Source organism: Astyanax mexicanus, unplaced genomic scaffold (assembly GCF_023375975.1).
Source record: "Astyanax mexicanus isolate ESR-SI-001 unplaced genomic scaffold, AstMex3_surface scaffold_45, whole genome shotgun sequence".
In the NCBI taxonomy this organism is placed as follows: domain Eukaryota; kingdom Metazoa; phylum Chordata; class Actinopteri; order Characiformes; family Acestrorhamphidae; genus Astyanax; species Astyanax mexicanus.
The window spans coordinates 267,032-275,502 of record NW_026040055.1 but is presented as its reverse complement, the minus strand read 5'-3'; positions in this window follow the sequence as shown (position 1 = coordinate 275,502).

Here is an 8,471-nt window from a genome sequence, read left to right as displayed (position 1 = left end):
AGAGTTATTGGATAAAAAAAATATTTAATGGGTGGCATTACCCAGCCCTAAAGCCCATAATTTAAGTGTTGTTAAGAATTAACAAAATTTTGGGATAGGAACCACGCCTCAATTTCCCGAACTCCTCCCCCTGGTCCTATATATATATACCTTCCAGGTGCTCACCTACGTGATTTCAACCTCGCACCCGCCTCCACCCCATCACCACCCTCATCTTCACCCTCATCTTCACCCTCATCTTCATTACTCCTAGCCGCGGGGGGGACCTGGCTTGAGAACAGTCTCAAGCTGTTCTGAACTGTACCCCAAGCAACATCATCACAGTTCCCCTCCCCGCATCACGTAGGCGGGGTTCATTATAGCAAACTACTATCTTAATAAGGCAAATTCTGGAAAGAGTAATGTGAACATTAACCAAAAATAAGAACTTTTACATTTTACACTGTAAATTAAAAATTGTTTTTGCCTGGTGACAGTCTGTTGTTGGGGTAATGTCAACAGTTATTTTTGCATTTTTATTAAATAAACCATTCTAAAGGGAATGTATATTATATGGTAGTAGGTCAAGTGGGTGAGGTCAGTATAATAGGTAAAGTGCACAGGCTTTATTGTGCATATATTTATTTATTGTGTGTGTAAAATATTTAAAAAATATTTTTATATATTTTTGCTGCACAAACGTAGCACAAACGTAGCACTAACCAATGAGACCACTTTGGTAAAACTTAGCCACAGAGTAGGGGCTGTGTTACATAACAAGTAAGACCTATTATTTTAAATATTTCAATAACGATAACAGTAAATATAATGTTTAATATCTCAATAATGATAACAGCACAAACGTTAATTTTTGCTGCACAAACCAGCACAAACGTAGCACTAACCAATGGAAATATTTTTATTCCATTTCTGATTATATGAGGGGCCAGCTTCAAATCAAATCAAATCAAATCAAATTTATTTGTATAGCGCTTTTTACAACTGGTGTTGGCACAAAGCAGCTTTACAGAAACATGATTACAGGACAAAGAATCAGGCAAAACATTAAACACAGAAAATACAGAATACAGAACCCCCAGTGAAAAACTCCCTCAGAGCTGCAGGAGGAGGAAGAAACCTTGGGAGGACCAAGACTCACATTAAAGGGGGGACCATCCTACCACTGGTCAAATGGCTTTTAAATTAATTTTAAAAAGTCTTTCATACATCCACATAGGTTTTATATATTCAGGTGTATAGCAGCTCCACTAATGGCTTATAGAGTAAGATGGATGATGAGCAGCTGATCTGTGGTGGTGGATGGAGAAGAGCTGACTTCAGAAACTTCCAGTCTGGCCAGACAGAGGACATGAGAGCCTGAGGGTCCAACATCCCGCGGTATCGGGTCAGACAGGTGGGTAGTCAGTAACTCGGAGGAAGGCAGAGAGATGGAATTAGTTTTGACTGGATTTATGTAAAACAGAGAATATAAAACATTATAAGATCGTGGCTAATGACTCCGGCAGAACTGAATAAAACAGCCTAACTAAAGGCAGAGAGCCAGAAGGTAACATAGACATGGAGGCTCCCTGAAACACTGGCATCCACCCACTCCACCCTCCACAAACCTGAGTGACCGTATGCAGTGGGAGAACAACAGCACCAGCATCTCAGTTTACCCACAATTCCCTCTGTCCATGAACCCCTGGATCTGCAGCCTTATCTAAAGGAAAAAACATTAATTACCAAAAGCTAAACAAGTAAGTTTTCAGTCTAGACTTAAAGATTGAGACTGTGTCTGAGTCCCGAACATATTCGGGGAGATTATTCCAGAGTTGAGGCGCTTTATAAGAGAAAGCTCTTCCTCCTGCAGAGCTCCTCTGAATTTTAGGCACTACTAATAAACCAGCACCCTGAGATCTAAGTAATCGCGGTGGTTCATAACAGGAGATGAGGTCTTGTAAATACTCAGGAGCGAGCCCGTGTAGGGCTTTATACGTTAACAGGAGAATTTTATAGTCTATGCGGAATTTGACTGGAAGCCAGTGCAGTGCTGATAGGACTGGACTAATATGGTCAAATTTTCTAGTTTTAGTAAGGACCCTGGCTGCAGCATTTTGAACTAGCTGAAGTTTATTTAAGTTACTGCTGGAACATCCAGACAGTAGCGCATTACAATAATCTAGCCTTGAGGTAATAAAGGCATGTACTAATTTTTCTGCGTCATGCAGTGATGGGGCATTTCTTAGCTTGGCAATATTACGGAGGTGTAGAAAAGCTGTTCTAGTAACATTAGATATGTGTTTATCGAATGCTAGATCTGAATCTATGATAACTCCAAGGTTTTTAGCTGCTGAACCAGGGGTGGCTGAGAAGTCAGCCAGATTTAGCATTAAGTCTGATCATTTATTTCTAGCAGCTTTGGGGCCTAATAGGAGAACTTCTGTTTTATCACTATTTAATAGGAGGAAGTTGTGCGACATCCATGATTTTACATCTTCTACACAATCCTCGATTTTCTTTAATCTCACTCTGTCATCAGGTTTGGCTGATATGAAGAGCTGCGTGTCATCCGCATAACAATGAAAATTCACATTGTGTTTTCTAATAACTTTGCCCAGTGGGAGCATATATAATGTAAATAATAACGGTCCTAATATAGAGCCTTGTGGAATTCCATATCTTACCTTGGTATAACTGGAAGACATATCATTTATCCTCACAAACTGATAGCGATCGGTTAAGTATGATTTAAACCATGATAATGCAGTTCCAGTTACACCGACCATGTTCTCTAGTCTTTCTAAAAGGATAGTATGATCTATTGTATCAAAGGCTGCGCTCAGATCCAGAAGTACCAGTAGGGAAACACAGCCTTGGTCGGCAGCTATAAGTAGATCGTTTGTTATTCTAACTAAAGCTGTCTCAGTGCTATGATAAGGCCTAAATCCAGATTGAAATTTTTCATAGATCTGGTTTCTTTGCAGGTAAGAGCAAAGTTGTTGGGCTACAGCTTTTTCTAATATCTTAGAAATAAAGGGTAAGTTTGAAATAGGTCTATAGTTAGACAGTACACTAGGATCAAGATTTGGTTTCTTGATCAGAGGTTTAATTACAGCTGTTTTAAAGGCTTTGGGTACATGGCCCAGGGTGAGCGATGAGTTTACTATCATTAACAGAGGTTTAATTATATCTGGCAGTACCTGTTTTAATAATTTTGTGGGAACAGCATCAAGTGTGCAGGTTGTGCTGTTTGAAGAGGAGATAATTTTCTCTAGTTCTAGCTGTGGAAGTGGGTTAAAGACTTCCAACCTAACTTCAGTAACAGGGTTTTGTTCTAGATCAGCCAGACCAGATGACAGAGAGGATGTAATATTTATCTGTTTAATTTTATCCCGAATGTTTTCAATTTTACTATTGAAGAAGTCCATAAAATCGTTGCTGGTGTAAATGGCTGGAATCTGAGGTTCAGTACCTGCCTGGTTTTTAGTTAATTTGGAAATAACACTAAAGAGAACTCTAGGATTATTTTTATTTATCTCGATCTGTGAGGCCAGATATGCTGAGCGGGCTTTATTTAGTTCTTTTCTATATTTAACAAGACTGTCTTTCCACGCAGAGTGAAACACTTCCAGTTTAGTTGATCGATATTTACGCTCTAAATTTGGTACTAACTGCTTTAAGGTACGAGTTTGATCATTGTACCACGGTGCGAGCTTTTTCTGTCTCTCTATTTTGTGTTTAAGGGGAGCTACAACATCTAAGGTAGAGCGAAAGGTATTTTCTAAACCTTCGGTTAGTTTGTCTAGTTCTACTGGGTCTACAGGAGAGTACATTAGAGTTGATAAGTCTGGAAGCTTATCTGTAAATTGTTGGGCTGTAAAAGGCGTAATTGAACGTTTTACAGAGTAGCTAGGGGATGTACGTATATTATGACTAAGATGTAATTTAAATGAAATAAGGTAATGATCTGACATTGCGGAGGTTTGAGAACGAATATTCGGGTTATCTATGCTCACACCCAGGGTCAAAACTAAATCCAGAGTATGATTACAGTAATGAGTAGGTCCTGTTATATTTTGAATAATACCAACTGAGTCTAAAATCGATGTGAATGCCTTTTTTAATGGATCATCCAATTTTTCGAAATGAATGTTGAAGTCTCCAACTATAATCACTTTATCACTACTTACTGCTAAGTCTGTGACAAGATCACTAAATTCTTTTAAAAATTCTAAATAGGGCCCTGGTGGTCTGTAGATGTTAATTAAAGAAAATGCATTCTTTTTTGTAACTGGATTAATTATACTGGTGTAAAGAAACTCAAAAGAAGTAAAATTTTCATAGTGTTTCTGATTGCTAACTAAGGTACTTTGGAAAAGTATGCAGACCCCACCTCCTCTACCGGACAGTCTCGGATTGTGTATATAATTATAGCCTGCAGGGGCGGCTTCATTTAATGCTACATATTCATTTGGCCTAATCCAGGTTTCTGTCAGACACAGAACATCGAATTTCTGATCAGTTATCATTTCATTCACTAGAACTGCTTTTGAATTTAGAGATCTAATATTAAGTAAACCAATCTTTAGGCTTGAAATGTTAGTACTACAGTCTGGATATGATTGTTTAATATAAGTTAAGTTATTTAGATTTACTGTTTTAGTTTTTTGATGTTTTTGTTTGACTCGGGGGACAGACACAGTCTGAATACATTGGTATCTAGGTAACGTCTCTTTGCAGCTCGCAGACGGTCGGTTAAGCCTCTCTGTCTGCGGCCTGGTCCCGGCTCTGGATTGTCAGCAGCTTCTAATACTACTCTTCACTGAGGTGCATTGTGGGGAATACTTTATGTAACATTTTATGATGTGTATTGCAAGGGTTGCAAACTGTGTAGAGTTATCAAAATGTCTTGATTTCCAATCTTCTTACTAATTCCAATCTCTTTGTGTTTTTGGAAATTTCCTGTTGGTGAAAAGGAGTATTGCAGTGGAAACACTTGCTGTATGGGAGGTAAATCCTGCCAAAAATAAAACTGAAATGAAAACACTAAAATGAAAATGCAAATACCGTTTTGCTCTTTCTTTTCCCAAACATGTGTGAAAATATTATGACAAAATTAAAAACAGAATTAAATCACTTCATTTGCAGTTTAATTTTTCACTTGAGCATGGGTCATACGTGACAAAATAAAAATTAAATAGGCTTTTTGCCATTTCATTTTCATTGCCATTCGGATATTTCATTGTCAAATCTAAAATGAAAAAGCTAATCATAAAAAGAAAAATCAAAGTGTCCCTGGAGGAACGTTGTTTGGTTTCACTGTGTACTCTGTATATAGCTGAAATGACAATTGTGGTGGAAATACCTGTGACGATTAATAAAGACAAATATTAAGTTCTGAGTCGTGTCAGATGAGTAACAAGTTTTTATTACCGTATTTTTCGGGCTATAAGGCGCACTTAAAATACTTATTTTTCCCCAAAAATCGTCATTGCGCCTTATAATGCAGTGCGCCTTGTGTATGGATTTTGCTTGTGTTTACTGACCTCGATTTTTATGTGGTACACGGCGCTCTGTTGTGCAGAATTCCTCACCCACGCCAGAAAAAGATCCCCCTCTTGGGCTAGCGCGCGGTTACCTTTGACTGCCGTACTGCCTCTCGGCTGTGGCTCAGGGTAGCTAGTTTCCACTGTAGCTCCGTGGCCAGAACAAGGTGCCGGTAAACTTTCCTTTCCACCCGTTCTGGGGTAATAGCACAAACTGTTTCTTTTTAGCGCCCACTTCTAAGTAAAGTTAACCTCTTAACACGCGCTGGCCCACCGGCGGGCCAGAAATATTTAATATTTCATAACTGGCTGTGTTTCTGAATAGTTATGAACAGTTACAGGTTCAATATAGACATCCAATATACCATTTTAAAGCTTAGAATCTCTGCTTTTGAGCTATTTAGCCTATTTTGCGGAATATCCTTTCAGAAAATAAACATTTAGGGCGAAATATGCCTTGGTTATGATTTTAATCATTCATAACTCTCATATTTGCGTTTATCGTTCGTCCATATTTCATCGAATGCGGTCATGTCATACACCATTCGAACCGTCTGGCAGTTCTGTCAGGATACGTCAAGTTCATGAGTGACATGCTTGAGAAGGGCTATGCAGAGAAAATTCCCAAAGACGAGCTCGACAACAAGGAAGATGAAGCAAGGATGTGGTACATCCCACATCATGGGGTCTACCACCCAACCAAGGCAAAAGTGGCTGCACCCAAGGCGTAATGTTGCAGTTGGTGACATTGTGCTGCTGATTGATGATTCTGCTCCACTTTGATTCATCCACTTTCCAGACATATCAAGAGTTTTATGAAACTGGGTCTGTGAAATATTCTGATAATGAACTTGTCTCAGTGAAAGTCACAGTAGACACAAATATGGCCATGTTTGAAAAAGAGAGTGACTCCATAGACAAAGCTCAGGAAGACCTAGATGCACATGGTCCAATGGAAGATGCGTGGGCACAACTTTGTCATCATACCTGACCTTTTTCCCAAGGAAATCTATTCATTACAGGATAATTCTCATAACATGCCAAAGGAAGAAGCCATGGCTCTACTACTTTCAATGAATGAGACACAGTCCCAGATATTTTATAAAATCCGACACTGGTGTTTACAAAAGGCACGTGGTGATACTCCAGAACCCTTTCATGTGTTTATATCAGGCCCTGGAGGTGTAGGGAAATCTATGCTGATAAAAGCAATACATTATGAAGCACATCGTATCCTATCTCGCTTATCAAATAATCCTGATGACACACGTGTGTTGCTGACAGCTCCAACTGGTGTAAGTGCTTATAACATTAATGCTGCAACAATACATACTCCTTTAGCTATTGGTACAGATGTAAAGCTACCATATCAACCACTGGGAGATGAGAAAATTAATTCTCTGAGAACAAAGTTGGGAAACCTGGATATATTAATTATTGATGAAATTTCAATGGTTGATCACAAACTCCTTGCATATGTTCATGGCAGACTGGGGCAGATCAAACAAACTGGAGATTATTCACCTTTTGGAAAGGTTTCTATCATCGCAGTTGGAGACTTTTATCAGCTCAATCCAGTTAAGGGTAAAGCTTTATATGCTGATCATGTGGGAATGAATCTGTGGCAAGACCATTTTGCTTTGGCTGAGTTGAGTCAGATAATGAGACAGAAAGATGTGGAATTCGCACAGTAACCTCCAGGCCTGTTTTTGCCATTTTCCGCCTGAATTTTACACACAAATCTTGAGGCCTTATACTCAAACAGGATATAAAGTAGAGACAGTTTCATGAAGTATTGTTATTTAAAAGCCTTTGAAGTTTTATTAGAAATACTTAAAAATGTTGAAATGGATCCCCAGTGGTCAGAATATGATAAAAACAACAAAAAAGTCTAGGCGCTTTTCAAAATTTTACTTTAAAATTCATGTTTTAGAGCCTATAACTTGGTCAGTTCTTGTGGTCGAAAACATTTTTTTATTTAAACTTGTTCCATTAGTGGTCTACTTTCACCCTGTAAAATTTGGAATTAAAAGGTCTTATAGTTTAAAAGATATTGGACCTACAGTAAATAATAACCTTTCAGCAAAGAACAGGCCTATTCTGACAAAAAGCCTTTTAAAAACGTGACTGACTACCTTTCCTGCACTAAATGGGCCTAACACGCTCTCTACTGGGCCATAGAATAAGCCAGAAGTGTGAAGTCTCGCAGACTCTCTTTGACTGGTCAGAGCCTGACGACAGCGGTTAAATTCGGCCTATCGCCGCTCCTGACTCCATTTCTCCGCCTCTGATTGGCCGAGAGGTCTGCGTGACGACACAGTCGCTAGGTAAGGTTCCGAGGAGTAAGGAAGTTTTGGACCGGTAGCGATCGGACATACGGTTCAGTTTATACGAATTAATTAGTGAAGATGATCCGCCGCTTTTTGGGAGCACTCTTTACGCTTTCCTGAGGATTTCTACAGACTGGAGAGGAGTATCAGGTCGAGTTTGGTATTGGATTGAAGCTCTCACTCTGCTGAACGGGGTGAGTGCCTGTGTTTCGGTCTGAGCAGCGAGGGCGGGGTGAGGGGCTCCTCAGAGCGCTGCTCCAGGTTTTCCAATTAGATGAATCTGAAGTTAAAAAAAACTTACTCTTTTGCCTGTAACTCAGTAACGGTACACTTTAGAGATGAAAGGCGTATATCCCCGTAATCCTGATAGCCTGCCCGTTCGTTTGATGTATATTTTAGCCCCCTTTGGTAAACTATGTCGTTATGAAAAATATGAATATTCATATCATAACTATATTTTTTTTCTTAAAATCTTGTCTGCAAGGTATATTAACACTGGAATAGTTAATATTTGAGAATATATAAAGATAAAATGACCTAGATGACTGAAAAGCTGAGATTCTAAGCTTTTAAATGGTATATAGCTTGTCTATATTGACCCTACAGTTACTCA